Here is a 19048-nt window from a genome sequence, read left to right as displayed (position 1 = left end):
GCCCTTTCTCCTGCTTTCCGTATTTTCCAGGTTTATTCCTGTCATTTGCATTGGGCAAACCCCAGAACAAACAATAGTTGCAGAGAGAAGTATTTTGATTCCCAGTGATGCAATGATGATGTGCAGTGTTTGAAGAGCAGAGAAGGTGGCTCTGTGAAGGGAAAGGGGAAGGCCCTTTCACAGGGGCTGGGGCACTCCTCAGTTCCCACTTCAAAGTGCTCAGCTGATGGATGCCCCAGCTGCACATGCACTCCCTGGCTCTCTCTCTGATAAATTGTTACATTATTAGCCCTGTTCAGGAGAGCAGGAGCATTTAGGATTGGGCAAAGATGCCTTTAGGATGAGTGTTTATTTGCACAAAAAGCAGGAGGCATACGCAGACTGAAAAGTGAGGGAATGGGAATTGGGTCAGACAGAAGCTTCCAAAAAGCTCAGCTTATTTGGAGAGTAGAAGAAGCAGCCAGAATAACAAACCATAGGACAGTGAAATTGATTCCCTGTTCCCTCTTCATCATACCCTCCTCCGGGTAAACCTGTTTTGGTTGATAGTGAATATTTCATGCAGTGCTGAGCGTTTTCTGAACTGTGGTGTCCTAGTTTTTCCACCTCCAGCCCCAAAGGAATGTTTTTACATCATGGAGCTTTATTTTTGGGAAGGGGAGGAGGGAGCGGAGGCTGCAGGCTTGCGAAGAGACGGCAACAAAGGGTGTTTCAGAGAACAGCTTGGCTCTGATGTCTCGGCTAAGAATCTCACCTCTGCTCCTTCACTCCCTCCAGAAAACTCCATGAAAAGGGTCACATCCCAAGGGACTGGAGTACAGTTCCAATCAGAATAAACGAACCCTAAAAATGACACCTTAGGTCTTCTCTTGGCAGACTGCTGTGGTGGTTCTGTGTTAGCTGACAACCACAAGCTGCTGTCACTGTCAGCACTGCAGGTCCATAGAGCTACCAAGGAGAAGAGCTGTGTCTGTCTTCACCTCCCCTCCACACAGAAAGACCAGCTTAGAGTTTTCAGGTGTGGCAGTGAGAGTCCGAGAGCCTCACAGGTTCTGATCCAGTGCTCTCTGAAAACACCACAGAAGAATAAACTGCTCCATTGATCTGCCAAACAGTTCAAAGTCTTGTATTAGACAGCATCCCAGAAAACTCCAAAGGAGACTGGCATTCCAGATCCTGCTGTGCATTTGCGTTTCACAAGTGCGTCTTCCTTTTAGGATAGACAGAACAGCTCTGAAGGCTGGAAAAGTCCCAGAGCCTCAATATGCTTGCTCATATTAGCCTCCTAAAAGCACACTCTACCTGACCAGCTGAATCTGCTGTAACTAAGATAGCAGCACAGCAATTCAGAATCTGACTCACCCCTATGACAGACTGCAAAGCCCAGCACTTGCACAATTCCCTGGATAGCCTGGTTTCTCCTGCCTAGTCACACTTGCCCTCTATGCTCACTGCCCATTATGAAGTGGCAGAGCTTGTTCCTCAGACCACTGAGCTGCAGCTCTGGATCCTCTGGTGCCCCGACATTAGTCCCCACTGTGGAGCGTTGCTGTGTGCCTTGTTAGTCTGCAGAGCAAGCTGTGTTCACACACCTTGAAGGACATGGGGCAGGAGCAAGGCACTAAAGTGCTTAGTTAATGCTTTAGATTTGCAAGGTTTTAGTGGGTGGAAGGTGACAGTACACCTTTCTGTCTTGGTCACTCTTGTCCCCTTACGGGAAAGGAAGAGTGAAGGGAGGAGAGAGAAAATGGTTCTTTTGTGTGTGGTGGAGGCAAGAGGAGAGCAGTGGAATATCCCCAAAGCGTGCTCTACCTCCACTGCATTACAAAACAGCAGTTCAGCAGGGGACACAGAAGCACTTAGGGAAACTGCAGCTGAAATGAAGTGAACCTTTCAGTCTACTTATCACAGCATTTTCAGTCTCTGCTTCAAGGAGAAACCATAATAAATAAAAAAAAAAATCTTGCAAAAAGATCTAGTATCCATCTAGAGAATTGGATGAAATAAAAAGTGACAAACAAACAAAATCACCAGCTCCTGTTTTAGAAACTGTTGTTAAAAATAAACCATCATTCACTGCTGCAGTGCTGCCAGCATACTTCCTGTCTTTCTGTTCCCTGTGCATGTTTCTATAGTTTAACTGCTCTCTCTGTTGTCATGACAAAGATTCCCTGCTTTTCAGCATGAAGCTTGCTCTGTTATTTCTAGTCCACCTGTAATGCTGTCTGCCCTCCCTCCCTGCTTTCGAGGCACTGTATTTGCCTGTGCTCGGAAGGTGTGCAGTGCCTCTGCTTTCTCCTGACTTACGTGAGCACATCTGAATTACCTGCTGACTCCTGATGCCGTGCATGGAGCCAGGACAGTAGAGAAGAGCCCCAGCACTAACCACAATCAGGTGCTGAGCCGTGGCAGCATGCTTTGTACTTGTATTTTGCTCCATGTGACATATTGCAGATTTTACCCACCACTGCTTTGTTCTCTGCAGGCTCTAAGTTGAGTTAGTGGTGACATTTGAAATGTCATTTCTTCATTTGTTAGAGGGTGTGTCTTAGCACGTGTCCTGGCATACCAGACACCATCGCTGTGTTTAAAGACAGAACAAGGGACCACCTCTGACCTGAAGCATTTGTATCTAAACAGGCAGTGCATGTAAAAAGGCAGGAAAATGTGGGTAAAATCCAATATCCGAGTGTCTGCCTTCTCTGGATACTGAACTATGACACAGATAGATTAAGTAGCCCATGCAGGGCAGAAGAAGCTATTAAGAAAATCAGAAAGTGAAGCTAGAGTCTGAATCACAAATCAGTACCTCAACCTCACAGCCTCCCTTGTATATCCTGTCAGAGCAAGCCAATATTGATGATGGCATTTGCCAGAGTCTTAGCAGATCCAGTGAATCCAGATGAAGTCAGCAGACCCTTAGACAGCTTTATGGCTTTCTTTGGATGTCACTTCAGATAATCATTCCAACTCTAACCCCACCCCATGAAACCTCCAGGGCTTAGGTGGTTATGATTTTGTTTGGAGGTATGCCAAAGGTGAGTTTGGATGCACATGTTATTCAAATTCCAGTTTGGAACTACATATATGTATGCCATAGAAAATATTGCACTTCTTCTTTCATTTTCGTATTCTCTCTGGTTTAGAGGTGTATTTATGCCAAAGAGTATTGATGTGTCCTGTATTTGGAGTTCTTTTCTTCAGAAATGTGTAGAAAATATTTGCTGTAATGAGACTGACTACTCCTGCCTTTAGTGGAACCCTGATGCAGCCTTTTATCACCTCCAAAATTTAGGCATAGGCATGGACCTTTCAGACGGGCTCAGCTTCCATTCTTAGACCAGATTTTCATTACAATTATTTCCACTACAAAGTCTAAAAAACTTGGAAATCCAATTTTTATATTGTCCCTCACTGGAAAGGGGATTTTTCTTAATATCTTAACTGTGGGTAGTTCAACAACTGAAAATTTGTCCCCACGGACAGATTGCAGAGAACCTCAGTTCTCAGGACCTTTTGAAATTTTGGGCATTACTTGCTGCTGCTTCCTACAGGAGAGCAGCCACAGGGGAAACATCCTTCCTCAGGGGCATTCCTGATAGGGGAAGTTGTCAGCATCTGGTGAAGCTTCCACTGATAGAATGTGAATTCTCAGCAGGAAGGAAATACTAACCATAAGAAGTATTACAGAAAGCTTTTTAGTGTTTCTCAATGGTGATTAAAAAAAAAATTATAATGGTTGCATTTTGGGGGGGAAAAGAAAAGCTCCTTTAAGAATAGACTGAAAGTTCCTTAATTCTAATGTAAGGAAATCCCTGTGCCTCCAGTTTGAAGAATATTTTTCTTGGGGGGAAAAGAAAAGCTCCTTTAAGAATAGACTGAAAGTTCCTTAATTCTAATTTCTAAGGAAATCCCTGTGCTCCAGTTTGAAGAATATTTTTCTTCGGAATGAAAAGGGTGTTCCCAGGTATCAGGGGCCTGATCCAGGTTACCTTAGCACCAGGAGGTGGCTTTACAGTGACTGGCAGCAGTCCCTGGTAAGGAAGATGTGCCAGTGAGGTGTTCAGTGCTGATGCTTCCTAACACAGCCTGCTGCTCACATGTGTCCTGCAGGTCCTGAGGCTGCTGTCCATGTGATAGTGACAGTGCTCTGAAGTGACGGCTTGTTCCAGGATCCCGAAGATAATTTGCTTGGAAAGGACAAAGGAACAAAATGCGAAAAGGATGGTGATCATTGCTGAATAGACTACCTGGCCACTCCCAGAGCTGTTGAGGGCTGGGAGGGGACAGGGAGCAGGAAGGAGTGTCACTGAAGGGAAAGAAAAGTGGAAGTCACCATTAAAGAAACATTAAATCCTCTCTCACTGGGTTTAAGTGGAACTGTTGTACTGGCCAAGTCCTGTGTGAAGGTAGAAGTGCCCCAAGGGCATCAAAGCTGCCCTGGGGGTCTGTGGAAAGCAGTTATTCTTCTTTTTCCTTCTCCTTCTTCTTAAGTTTTTTCTTAATTTCTCTCTGGATTCCTGCTATTTGTCCTGCAGGACAAAATAACCACATTGTAAGGGGTCATCTGTGACAGTGAAGGGGTTGTTGTTTGTGCTCAGCCAGTGCTGCAGAGGGGACAGAAACTCTGGCATCACTGCATCTGCTTTGCACCAGCACATCAGGTCTTGTGCAGCTCCCTCGTTTTTCTGTTGGTAAGTTGAAAAATGGGATTGTGCCTTACATTTTGGAAATGCTTGGCAGTCCTGCTCTGGCTCGTGGCTGATCTCTGGTTTGGAAAAGCTGTTACTGTAAGAGGACTTTCCCTTCAGTATTGCATAGTGTGTTTTGCCAGCCAGTTACATTTGTCAGTCGTTTGAAGGGCACAGCCAGCTTTCTCAAGTCTCTCTGCTGCATTAAAGGCAGTAAAGTCACCTGTCTCTAAGGGACAGATAGAGGAGCCTCATAAATGCTCTGACTTCTGTTTTGATTACCATGATTTTACACTCCAGGGACTGAAGGGGAATAGCAGTTGTGCTTCATCCAACATCTGGTACTTACATGTGTCCCTGACATACCTGGGTAGGAAACTGGCACAGAGTCTTTAGTCCAGCTCTGCAGGAATTTCAGTGGCCTTTTGAGTGGGAGGTTTCTTGCAGGCATACCTTTTCATGCTGTGCCTCTGCTGGAACGCCAGTCTAACCCAGAGCCAGCCACAGCCACTGTGTTTCTCTTTGAAAGCAGTCAGGGAAGGGAGAACAGCCCTGTGTGGCGAGGAGGAGACAACATCCTCAGTCTTTAGGTGTCTGCAGCTGTGGCTGCAGTCCCATCCCAGATGATTAATGAGCGGGCAGGCTGGATGAGAGGAGCAGAGCTCAGGGCAGAGTGGCTGTGGGGATCCCCCAGGGAGAGGTGGGCTTCTCCAGCGTGGCAGAGAGAGGACTGGGGGTGGCTCACAGAGCTGGCTGCACAGAAGGCAGCTGCTCCTCGTGATGATGATGTTTTAATCACTGGTGGCTTCAACAAGGACTTATCTCACACCCCCATACTGTTAGGTGAGCAAAGGACTCGAGAAACAGCTTGACCCCTTGGTATTAGGTTTTGGGGAAAGCAACTTTTAATAAAGAGGTGTCACAAGGGGAAGGGAAAAAGGAAAGAAGGAAATTCTCCAGCCTTGGTTAAAAATAAAATACAAATCCTATTCAGACCCCTTGCCAGATTAATTTTGCTGGTTCAGGATCACTCCTGTAAAATGCAGGTGGCATTTCAACCAAAAGCAAGGTGTTTCTAGAAGGGCACCCTGGTTTTCTGTAGCAGAGCAGCAGTATATGCCCTCCTGAGCTGCACAAGGAACTGTCTGGCACTGCTTGAGGCATAAAGTGATTGTTCAACTATGTAGTTTGTGCATCTGCTGGATCCCTGGCATGCTGGGGAAAGGGAAGTTCACACAGGATTTGGAGACTGCCAGAAGGCCAAGAAAAGCAGCACGTGGCAGGAGCAACAGAACCAAAATGCTTACAATAAAAGCTATTCTGCCAAATAGGACTTCTGGTAAAATGCACAGTCACCCATGAAGACAATCCCCTCAGGTCATCTGAAAATCCTTTTGGTTGACTAAACAGTGCGAGGGAGAAAAAATTAGGCTGGGCGGGCTGCTTCTGGCCTACATTTGAAATTCAAACTCATTCATTCATGCAAACCCTCTGCAGATTCTTGCAGTCCTGTGTCACCTCTGAGGTCCTGGGTTCTCTTGTAAAATCAAGAGAAGGAAGGAAGGTTTCCCAGAAGGAAACTTGCTGCAAAATGGGTGTTCAGGTGGATCCTCAGGTCTAAAGGAGATCACTCCTAAAGCAGTGTTCCCATTAAAGTGCTGACTCCCATTTGGATTCCTGAGGAATATCCACACTTGTCGTGGAAAAGCATGAGGAATGGCCATTACAGTTAAGATCAAAGAGAGGACACAGCTATGTACTACACATTTTCTTTCTCTCTCCAATGAGCATTGCCTTATTTGAGAATATTCAGAACACTTTTGAGGGAGGGCTGTTTGATTTTTTTTATCTTTTGCTTATATCAGATATAAAGAACTGCTTCATATTTCCTTAATAAGAGTGTATCAGAGTTTTCTCTGTATTTTCTGTAAGTGAAGCTTTGCTCATTTGTTTGAAGGTAGAGCTGACAAACTCGGGCCTTCAGTAGGCAGGCAGCAGCCTCCTCTCCTGTGGGCTTTACATGACTGATCCTTTGCAGATCATGAGCAAGATAAGGGATCAGAGAGACACAAGAGAGCTCCAGGGATCTTGGCAAGCCTGGAGAGTGCTAAATTATACCCTGTGGAGACATCTCAGGTCTCTCAAACAGGTCACTGTTCCCGTAGAAGGAAGAGGAATGACAGTAAATGAAGACATGTCCAAAGGAATCTCATCAAAAAAGTAGCTTTGCAAAATGCATGTTTAATGGGTCAGAAGTAAAGGCTATCCCCACTTCCTGGTTGGCCAGCAAAAACATTCACATTGGCCACCATTTCTAACTAAATGAGTTACTCTCCAATAGGTTTGCTAGAACTTGCAAGGTGATTTTTTTTCCTTACTTTCTTTCATCACTTCTCTGTCTTCTATTGCTTTTTTTTTTGCTATACATTCATGGTGTAGACTAAGCATGCACTTCAAACATTTTCTTGAAATGGAAGTAAAACATTTTCTACAAGTTCCAAGTCCCCAGCCATCCTGAAGGGAACATGGAAAATGTGTGGAAAATTGCCAGGAAAATCACTCTTGCCTTAGGAAAAAAGCGGTTAACAATGTGGAAACCGTTTGGAAACGTTAGCAAGGACAAGAATGCAAAACCAGAGGAGGAATAGTAAAAAAAAAGGGTTCTCACAGTCTCTAGGATTTCACAGAATGTGGTTGTTTTTATGTGGCTTCTCTGGTAGCATAAGGAATGCAATCTGAAATAAAGAACAGGCTCCCAGTTTGGATGTGTAACATTTCCCTCCTCTAAATACATGAACATGTGGGCAGCAGACTAATACCAGAGGACAGGACAAAACTGTGGATGACCCTCAAGTTGTCCACTTGGCATGGAGTAAGACTGTTACTAAGGAAGGGGAAAATTGTTTAACAGTTATGTGTAGATCTCTGCAGGGAAGAGGGATGGCCTCCTAAAATCACCACCATTCCTTACCAACTGCTGATGCTCCGAGTTCTGTATGGTGCAAGGAGAGCATCTCTGTGCTACTTTCCTCACAAATATGTTTGCATAAGCCAGGATTCAACACGTGAACCTCACAGCACAGGCGCTGTTTCCTCATATCTGAGGTTACTGCTGTGTTTCCTCAGCATGGCATCTGCCTCAGCAGGATTTTGGTTGCTTTTTTGTCTGTCCTGTGTTTGTGTGGGAGGCAGTATAAGCTTGGAGAAAAGGCTTTCTCCATTGGAAAGAAGGGAGCTAATTATGTCCCCTATAAAGAGAGGTAATTGGTTTTCCTTTCTGTAGAGAGAGGATGACATGAACAGCATCCTTTTCCTTTTCATTCCAAAACTCTGTTGTGACCATAAGGGTGAGTACTGGAAAACTCCCCCATTCACAGGTTGTTTTTCACATATTCTGGACATCTGGGAACAAGGTTCAGCTGACTGATGAATGTGATCTCTTGAACAAAACACTGAAAAGTTGGGGTGGCAGGGGGTTACATCTAGCCCAGCTGTCTATTTCAAATATTGTTGGTTTCAAATTTAGCCTGCCATTTTCTCAGCAAAATGTTTGTGAGCACTTTTCAATCTGCACATATATATATTTAAGTATTTGGCAAGTGCAAGGGAGTTTGAATTGGATTGTGAAAGCAGGATTCCTGTTTGTGTGCCAAAGCATCCCAAGGTGTACAGGCCTAAGGTGGTATGATTTAAGTGAATCCCAGTTTTCCAATTCTCATCTTTTTTTAAGAATGCATTCTCCGCCACTTTCAGGAATAAGCAAGTCCATTCAAGTCTATTGTCCTCAGAGAATTAAGCTAATTTGCTAAACTAATTTGCTGAAGTTGGAACTTTCCCGTTGCTTTAGCTATGTAATTTTTGAGTCATTAGCACTTTCTTTAGCGATGTGTTGTCCCCTGACTTACCAAAGTGTTGCATCCTATCTTTGCTCTTCATCAAAAGCCAAATAGCTGTGAATTCTGTGTTAGATGTGATACACAGGACAGATACAAAGGAATGGGAAGACACTCAAATAATGGCACCTGAGTTGACTATTTTGAAGATACACAGCCACAACTTCTTCAGAAATAATAAAAATACCACCTTCTCAAATTAAAAATGCCTTAATTTCATTGCTCTCTCTGATCTCTGTGCAACAATGCTGTGTTGGTGGGTGCATCTGCACTGCAGTACAACACTTCTCATAACAGTATAGGTTGTTTTGGAGTGACACAGGTAATTCAAGACCGTACTGCAGAAGTGATTGTCAGTGTGTGGAAAAAAGAACCTGTTTTAGGATAGGGAATATGTTTGGCTGTGTCTTAGTATGGTGAAGCTGAAGAATTTGCCATTACAATTCAGAACAGCTCTGAAATACTGCAACATCTGAGAAATAATGTCTGAGGCATAGGCTCATAAATAGAAAGGCAGCACTCATATTACAAGACCCATCTCTAGAGACCTAAAACTTAAAGATGGAATTTGCCAATCATTACTGGCTGGCTCTGGTCTCAATTAGTAGTAAGAGTCCCAGGAACTTTGATATAAGGAGATAGGCCAATGCCAAGTACTTCTGAAAGTATGACCTGACTGAATAATGTATTGGAAAACATAATGAAGATGTGAAAAATTATTGTATTCTGTGCCAGAGTATATGCTGGATATGGCCAGAGGTGTCCTAAGTCCTCATTTCCTAAGTAGGTTCAGACAATGAGGAGCAGGAATGACTGAGCTTATCCCCCTTGCTTGTTTTGAGATGCTCGAGAAACTATCTTTACAATATTGTTTGTAAACCTTGCTTGCCAAGAGGATTCTTGATCCTGATATTGATGTTGATAGTCTGCAAGATGTCATCAGCACCTCCAGCAATAAGGGACTGGTGTGTGATGAGAAGGATATGAGAAGAGCAGAGATAAAATAACTGAGAAACAAAATGTTCCTTCGTTGCTGTCTTTGATCTCTTAACTCCCAGCTGTGAGAGATCCTGGTTGCTGATGGCAGCAATGGACTAATTTTCTGCAGCTTCTGTTGCTTGTACAAAACAGAGGAAGATGTTGTCTTCACTGAGGGGAGTACAAGCCCTGCTGTAATGTCTTCTGTTGTAGGCTGAACCTTAGGAGAGGCAGGGAGTGAGCACAGGCAGTGTCAAGACTGAGGCAAAATAGGCAATTTTATTTCCTCTTCTCCTCTCTCTTTCTGCCTCTTGCTTTGTTCTTCAATTCCTGCCTTATTAGTAATTCTTTTGAAGATTGAAGCCCAGTGGAAAACTCCCAGACAGTGCCGCTGTCTTTGCTGTATCCCTGATGTGATGGAAGAAGTGACAGGCATCATGGACAAAGCTGTTGTGTCAGGGTTAGCATCATTGTGAAAACTTGTGCCTTGTCTCCAAACTGAGGTGCAGTAGGTGAGGGAGGGGAAAGTTTTATGACAGACGCTTAACTGTCCACCAGTAGTTTACCCCTGACCTGGAGCTGAGGCTGAGGCCACAAATTTTGTTGTGTGAGTTACCAGAGCTGAGAGAACAGGTTTTGAGCTCATGTGCTGTTGGCTACATCCAAACAGGTAGCCCAGAAATAAAGATATTAAGAGATTGCTGCTGATTTCCCATGCTGTTCAGCCCAGTTTTGCAAGATATGAAAAAACATGCTTGTGGTTGAGGTGGGTTTCTATGAAAAAGTTAAAATCCCACATCCAGATCAGTGGGCAGGGATGGCTGGAACTGAAGCGCTGGTTCGTGTTGTTACAGAGACACACCAGATATGGCCATGTCACTAGAGAGACACACTGGGGGCAGAATTATGGACAAAGCAGACTGATTTCTTACCACAGAAAAAAATAAGTAGCTCTTGGGATCAGTCAGTTCTTGGGTGTCCCTAAGAAAGAATGGACATGGAGGTACCAATGCAGAGCTGGTGCACATGAGGCAGGAGCTGCTGTTTATGCTGCAGGGGGTAGAAACCATTGGCATTCTTCTGCTGGGGCAGAAGAACTGGGCTAGAGGGCTGCTTGGCCTCCCTGAGTAGCCAGCCACTGGCTCCACACTTTGGCAGGAATTCAGCTGTTGGTGCCTCTGCCTGCAGCTGCCAGCCTCCCCTCAAGGCTCCCTCTTAATTGCAAAGCAAAGTGCAAACATGAACTCTGTGAATATGTGTTGCCCTTGGCCTCTTCACAGTTCCTGGATGAAGTCCATGCTGCTGTTTGTCTGGGATTGTGTCCCTCTGGGAGGTGCAATTGTGCTTCAACATCATGTTTTGGAAACAAAGGGGTAAGCTGTGGGTTGGTTCAGACTCTGCTTCTGTCACTGCCAGCTGTGAGGGACTACTGGGCTGGAGAATCCCTTCTAGACATCAGCTGTTAGCATCTCACTAAGTTTACTAATTCAGCTGAAACAAGATCCTAATAGACAAATACTTATACAAATAAATCTCTGTCTAAAGAGTTAAGGGGCAACCAGAAGTGAATGACAGGAGAATATAGCAGAATAACAAAAATCATATTATCTGTTTTCTGCTCTTTGAACTCAATGTTGTTGTTAAGCTTGTGGAGAAAGGCAAGGCAGAGATGGAGTCTGACATTCTGCCTCCAGTCTCTGCAGGGCTCCAGCTGTTCTGCCCTCTCCTGGAGCATTTGTAACCTGCCTTATTTCTTCTTAGGGAACCAGAGAAGGCCATTAAGGAAAGATAAAGAGAAGGAAATAGCAGCCATCCCATTGATTGCTTCTGGAAAAGTATTACAGAAAATGTAAAGGGCATTTGTGTAAGACAATGCCAAAGAGCTAAACAAGACCAGTGTGACTAATGGAGAAAAAGAGGAAGAGGGAGTAAGAGGCTAGCTGAAACACATAGGAAATGGTAGAGAAATCATCCTTTGAAGCTTTTCCAAAACTGTGCTTTTAAATTTCTCTTTCTATTGATGGCGGACTCCCTCAAGGATCCAATCCATGGTACAGTCAGCATCACTTCACTGTCTCAGTCCCATTCCTAGGTGCTCTTGGGAACCCCTCTGCCTTATCATATCCTCAACCAATGCTCTCAGAAGCTCTGCACTATATTTTTGGCAGAACATTGTGCTGTGCTGTGCTGTACTGACTTCTTTGTGCTTGTCCATATTTCCTTAATGGGATTCAGCATCTTCTACATTCTCCACACACTCTTTGGCTCCAGCATTGCTCCAGCATTCCAGTGCTGTGTTTGGTATTGCCATGTTAAATCTGCGATATCTCAAATAATACAAGAAGTTCTGCACCTGCATTATTTGAAGCTGAGCTCTCCATACCCTTAATTTTACAGCTTATTTCTCTGTGGGGGGTGACTGTTTCTCTGTAGCTTAGCATAGCAGCCCACAAGGCATTAAATGTTCAGGGCTGCACCTCCTCTCTTCAGAAGTAACTTCTGCTAGGAGAAAATTACTTACAAATTTCACTCCTTTCCTGCACAGGCCACATACACCCCTGAAATGAGCCCAGCACCCATTTGTATACAGGCTCCCCAGGGAAGTGCTCACAGCACCAAGCCTGACAAAGTTCAAGAAGCATTTGGACAGTGCTCTCAGGGACATGGTGTGACTCTTGGGGTGTCCTGTGCAGAGCCTGGAGTTGGACTTTATGATCCTTGGGGGTGCATTCCAACTCAGGTTATTCTGTGATTATTTGGTTCTGTGCCTTGCTAGGGGGAGTGGACTTACAGCTCTACATTTGGGGTGAGCTCTGTAGATGTGGCATGGCAAGGAGGGCTGCACACACGACAGGGACTGAGTGTGCTGCTTTGGAGCAGTGGTTGCCAGTGTTCACACACACTTTGCTGTGGCTGCTGTGTGGGGGTGGCAGGTTTCTCATAAATGCCAGGATGGATGTACACGAGTTATAGAAAGCACTGTGTACATTAACATTAAAGACCAGGATAAGGAGGGAAAAAAAAGGCAAGTGAAAGATCAGTTTATTTCTCTTGTAGAGTGGCTGCAGGTTTGTGTCCTGTGTCCTGCACTGCTCGGCGATGGCAGCCAGGATGTGGCACTCACTGAAGGTGACAGGAGGCACAGGGAGGCTCTTTGCCTTCCAGTGAAAGGGACCCATTCTGCTGACTGCTGGCACAGACTTGTGTGTCAGTCACTCGTTAGCTGTGTACCACCGGGCAGCAGATAATCTCAAGTGCTGAATGAATAAATCCACTCCTTGTCAGCTCCCATCAGTGTCTCTTGCATGAAGCCCTGATGCTCCTTAAAGCAGCATACGCTGCAGATAAGTCAAAGTGCCAGATTTACTTGGGAGCTGATGGCAAGGAGCCCTGAGGAGCACGGCAGGTGTTAACTACAGAGTTAAACTGTGACGTTCCTGGGTAGGATTTTCCATGGCTGGATAACCTTGTAGGATCTGTCCCTTCAAGACCTTGGAATCTATGTGTCAGGCCAGGCCATGGATCTCTTGTGGAGGTGCATTGGCAACAGCAGAAAGGATTTCCAAGAAAATTAATGCAGCATCCGTCCAGGCAACTTCATACTCCCAGACTTTATGCTAAAGTTTGAAATTCACTGGAGCTTTTAGAGTTGCAGTTTTGAAGGGACTATGGAAAAAGACAAGCAGAAGCTGACATTTTTGGTATAATACTAGTTTGTGGAAAGTAAATTTCCCTCCTAAAGCTTCATGGTATAGAAGTCTGCACATGCAAATTTTAAAATCAAATATGCATCTCACTTGCTTCTCACACATACCTATTTTCATTTTCATTTATGAGGAAATAGCTTTGAGAAGCGCACATGCAAACAAGAATTGTAGTGGAATAAGCCCATAACAGAGCCCTCAGTAAAATGAGGAATTGCTCAGCTTTCCAGTAATTTTGCCTGTTTGTTGTAAGTATTTTGTAGAGCATTGTCTAGCTGTCTGATTCTATGGAGATCTAAGTCTAGTTTTCTCCCTCATTTATCTACTTTTTGTAAAATCTTCTTGTAATTACTAGTACTTAACAGAAAACCTGAATTCATGTTAAAACATTTAATTAGTTGAAATTGTGTAATAGAAGATTTCTTCCAGATACCACTTAATGATCATTAGAAGGTCTGATTCAAATCCCACTTAAGTCAATTGATGTCTTTTGTTGACTTCAATACATTTTGAATCTGGCTCAGTATATCCAGAAATGTGAGGTTAATGGCTATGATAGCAACAAGAAATACTCCCCACAGATCCACAACTTTCATGGTCCTCCATTTGCATTCATAATAGACTACTGAATAAGTTTTGGATAAAGGTAATGAAAGGCCATTTTAAGCAAAAAATCTGCTAAATTCAGAGCTGCAGAGGAAGATAGTTTAATCACTTAAACCCTGATATTTTTTCCACTTCAACTCTATTTAGGCTCCCATAGAACTCTGTTTAGGCTCCCATAGAAATTGTGGATGAAACTGATATAATGCATTAGATGTTTTGGTATTGCTTAGATCTGGTAATGGCTTCATCTGTTTGGAGGAATGCTGTCCCATCGCAGCAGTGATGACCCTACAGGGCATAATGGGCCTGCAGTTGCTTGTTGTATAAAGCCATTTATGCTTTAATGATGCTCTCTTCCGATTTCAGGAGTAGCCTATTTCTGTCATTATGGGCAAAAGTGAACAGGTGACCTAGACAGTCTTCACCAAAGCCAGCCATTTTCACCATTTTTAACTTTCAGTCCCACATAACATGAAAGCATAAGTACCAAATTTATAAAACCCCAGGTATTTCTGCTCTGACAGGAACACAGACTTTCAGAGAACCTAATATTAGTTTCTTCCTATGAGATGCCTTTGGTTTTGCCACTTCAACTTGGTGAAATACCAGAGTGATTTACTCTGCTTTCTATGCCCTCATCATGGAAATGCAAATTGCTGCACAGCAGGCCAGACATTAGAGAAAGTAGGTGCTTTCCAAGGCTTCCAACCTGAGTTCTAGCCTGAGGAGAAGGATAAGCAGCCAGATCTCTGCATCCTTTGAAGTTCATTGTGAGTGTAGAGAATTCTGAATTCAGAAAAGGTCGTGTCCTGGATGAGTTTCTCGTAATTGAGGGACAGCCATGAGTTCTGAAAACTATTTCATTAGTTACCTCAATGTAGGGTCAGCATTAGAGAGAGCTTGATTTTCACAAGAAAACCTACCACACCTTCCCTCCCTGCACCATTTTCTCTGTGAGCAGGGAAAACAGCATAATATGTTTGCATCCTGCAGGGCTTGCTGCCTTTCACCATTTCAGCACCTCTGGAATTCCTTCTCAAGCCAGTGTTTTGAGCTATATGGGAGCTACTGATGCTAGTGGAGAAAGAGAAGGCTTTCTGGTGTGCTGCTGGTGAGCTTCAAAGCTTCCAAGAAATCTGCTGTCCCCCAGCTTTTTGCATGTAGGTGTACTTTGAGAAACTGCTAGCAATGGTTATTGCAAAGTGTTTGCACAGGTTTGGTAGATAAAATACAGCCTGGTAATATGAGACAGCTGTGAGCTGCATTTTTCAAGGAGCAGATGGGTCATGAGTGACCCAATAGTTACTGAGCTAATGAATGCAAGAGAAGGGGAAACTTTCCTTCTACACTGAGACAGACTATCAGGCTCCCTTGACCTGCCCTCCTTGCCTTCCAAGTGAATTGACACCCTGTGTGCCTGATTCAAAAGGCAAGACAGCAGAGCATTTGTTGCCAGTGCAAATTTGCTGATAAGATGGGTTTAAATCAGAGAGATGTGATTTCCTCTGGGGGAGAATGACAGTGAAGTAGAGATGGAGGAGAGGGATGCAAACTATTGCATGATTCCTCTATGGTCACATTGCCCCCGTCTTGCACTTTGTCATTAGCTGAATCACTGGAGCATCCTGTCAAATCAACCTCCTGCACAGATTTTAGAACCTCTGATTGGCACCTGCATGGCACCTGCACAGCTACACATTACCAGTGCGTCTCCTTTTGCCCTGCACAGCCTTTCACAGCTGTTTCTCCCAGTTTCAAGGCACAGTCAGTAGCCCACCATGGCATGAGGCAACCCTGGCTTTAGTTGGGATTCTGTAATGTGACCCAGCATTCGTGTAACAGAAAAGCTTTGCTTTATTCTTTTCTCTTTTCACCGTTAGGCAAATGTTTCTCCATGTTTCCTGTTTATCACAGGCTCTGAGCCTCCCTAGACAGGCTATTCTGAGCTTGCCCTGCTTTCTGATAATTGCATGTGCATTAAAGCAAACACCCCTGCAGGGTTTCTCCTCTCCCCTGTCCTTGCCAGCTCGGAGCTGGACAGCATTCCATGGCTTGCAAACACAGGGCTGCGCAAAAAATGGCATGCCAGGGGCTGGCAAAGCTCTGGGGAAGAGGGCAGAGCAGCATGCTATTTCAGGCCTCTCTTATTTTGCCAATGAGTTCAGATACCTCTCCTTTCCTAGTGACATGATGGCTCCTAGGTCCTCCTGAGCCGTGCATCAGTGACATCGCTATTGAGATCTACAGTCTGTGTCCAGCCTGTATCAATTACTGCCTTCTTTGTAGGCATATAAAAAATTAACAGGATCCAGGGGAGTCACCCATCAGTACTGGTTGCAGCAGTAATTCTGAGAAGGTGGTCTGTTGCATATTTCTCTGAACTCTTGCTTTAAAAGAAGAGGCAGGACACTGCTGTAAGATTTTCTGAGGATGAGCTTTATCAGACTGCTGTGCAGAGAACTGGGAATCTCTAGATCCTAAAGTAATACAACCATTAGTGTCTTGTGCCTTGACGTGGAGCAGAGTCCTGGGCTGCGAGAAGTACAGTAATGACACTTTTCCTTCATAAAACATCCTGCTTGAGACAAGTAGATCAGTTTTGTCCTTGGTTTACAGATAGAAGAGGTAGCAGACTGTGGAAAGCTGACTGGTACAGACAACCCACCACCAAGCTGAACACACTGCAGTCAAATGCTGCCAGGCACATCAAGACAGATGCTCTCTACATACCTGGCTTGAAATTGAGACCTCCAAAATTGTATTCCCCCTTAGGATTTAGTTCCCACGAATTTAAAAATATACAAAATTGTATTCCCCCTTAGGATTTAGTTCCCACGAATTTAAAAATAAAAATATATAGGATTTAGTTCCCACGAATTTAAAAATATACACAGAACCTTTTACACCTATGGTGAAAGAAAAGCAACTTGGGTTGATTCTTTTCAGTTGGTTCCTAGAGTAAATCTGCAAGTCATAAGTAGATATTGCCTTTCTATTCTGATTGTCTGTTACCAAACATAGGCCACACAATGCTGTAGCTGAATTCCCTCCTGCCAAGTGGTAGCTACAAGTCACTGTCTCTTCTCATGCTTTAGGACAGTAACCAAGCTGGACCCTGACTGGATGCTGCCATCCATCACTCACTTGATCTGAACTTACATTGCCACTGAACCAACTGAGAGGTTTCTCTGAAGTGAAACACCAATGCAGTTACACAGCCCATCTGCAGGGAGTTTTATTTTTCATAGGAATACTGGGGTTGGATTGTCCTTGTCATAGCTAGTGCACTGGTCACACTTCCCCATCCAAAAGGAGCTTCATTGGAGTTGCAGTTTCTGAGCAGCTGCAGTACATGTTGCTGATGGTGAATCTCAGTACTACTGGGAGAGTGTCGTGAGAGTGGGTGCTTCTTCTGTTTTGTTTTTCCTCATTTTTGAAGCAAATCCAACTTTTATCAATTATAGGATTGAACAAGCCCTCTGCAAGTATCAGTCCATATCTTGTAAGACAGAAGAGTAACGGGTCTTTTTGAAGAGGAGGCAAAAATGGAATAAACTAGCTACCCCTTGGGTCTGGGGTGAAGTAGCTGAACCATTGAAATCCACCCAGCTTTTGTTTCCTGTTTGTATAAGTGGCTTTCATCAGAGTGCTGGTCATGAGTAAGTTAACACCCACAGACCTGTCACCATCAAGCACTGTGTATCACTGAATTCCTGGCAGTTCTGGCACTGCTGAACTGTGTACATACATGTTTAACTGCATGTGCAGTTAAACTGAAGGAGCTATTTTCAGAGATCCCAAGTGTGGAAGTAGAATCTCTCAGATGACTTTTGACTCTGCAAAGAGAGGAATAAGTGTCTTTGAAAGACTGAGATTGGCACATGTACAAATATACTTTCTTCCATCCTGGTATGTGAGGAAGGCTAAGGATGATGGAGTGCAAAAGTTGCTTTTGCTGTTTTTATGTGATGCTGCAGAGGAAGAGATCTGGGGTGATAACCAATGTGCTGGGAAATCCTCCTCTGCAAGGTGCTGCAAACTACCACTTTCTAATTTCCTGCAGAGGATCTTACTGGCATTCAGGTAAAGTTGTCTGTGTTCAGGCTTAGCAGAGGATGTTCTCTCAGGAAGTTAAAGGACATCAAGAACTAAAGGTGTACAGGGGCAAGTTCCTAATTACTCATCTGATCTCTGCAGGGGAGACATTAAGGGATGGTTTTGTAGTTTGTTCATGGTTTGTTTGTCAGTATAGCAGCTCTGGGACAATCAGTTATTTAAAGCCTGGAAAAAATCCTACCTGGTTGTCCTTGTTTGCTTCTTTAGGTCTTTTTCCTGCCTTTGTGGATTCTTTGAAATTTGGCATGCCCGACTGTGCAATGCTTTCAGTGCATCTTGTTGCAGAGTTTATTTCACATACCCAGAGTCTCCACATTGCTAACTCCTTTCAACTTAGCCTAGGTCAAATCAGAGCAGTTACAGTGTGGTTTTGAGCAGCAGAGCAATTCTGCTAACAGCTGAGGAACTGCACTGACTCCAACTCTAATGAATACCCTTAGTGGTCCTGATAGGAATTTTGGGTGAGAACAGGGCTTGCACTAATTACAGGGACTTAGTCACAACTTGTTAACTCAGCACTGAATACATGCTCTTGGAAGTAGCCACACTTGGGCAGCCTGGGAATTGAGGGAAAGCTCAGTCTTGTGCTTAAGGCTCTGAACACTGCATCTCCAGTAATCCGGTTTAATTTCTTGTGCTGCCTTGTGCTTCTTATGTCACTTCTTATATTTCTTTGCCTTTCTGCGCCTCAGTTCTGGAGCTGTAAAATCACACTGCTGTATGTCTTCTCCCCCACATGCATGGCAAGTTCTTCAGGATGGGGATTTTCTAATATTAATTGCGTGTGCATTTTGTAGAGCAGCCACACCTGTGGCTGTGGGAGGTCAGGAGAGCCCTACGTGACATCTTAGAGATTCTGTACTTTGAGAATATGTCACTGGGTTTGGATTGTGAGGTAGAAGCATCCTTGAATGCTCATGTAACTCCCACAGCTAATTTTCTTTGGTAGATTTGGGACTTTTCTTTCAACCTTGAAATTTTGCTGGTTTTCGGTTCTGCAGGGCAGGGAGTGCTGAGGCTGAATAAATTGAATTTTTCTTGAATTATGTAAGTGCTAAAT

At 44.1% G+C, this 19048-nt stretch overlaps 1 protein-coding gene across 13 annotated transcripts in view; it reads left to right on the top strand.

The window, feature by feature from the left end:
• Positions 1 to 19048, top strand: part of BRSK2 (BR serine/threonine kinase 2) — a 307128-nt gene that overhangs the window by 182344 nt on the left and 105736 nt on the right. The window lies entirely within an intron of this gene.

This window comes from Passer montanus, unplaced genomic scaffold (genome assembly GCF_014805655.1).
Source record: "Passer montanus isolate IOZ18808 unplaced genomic scaffold, ASM1480565v1 scaffold65, whole genome shotgun sequence".
Lineage (NCBI taxonomy): Eukaryota > Metazoa > Chordata > Aves > Passeriformes > Passeridae > Passer > Passer montanus.
This window is presented reverse-complemented; position numbering and strand designations above follow the sequence as displayed.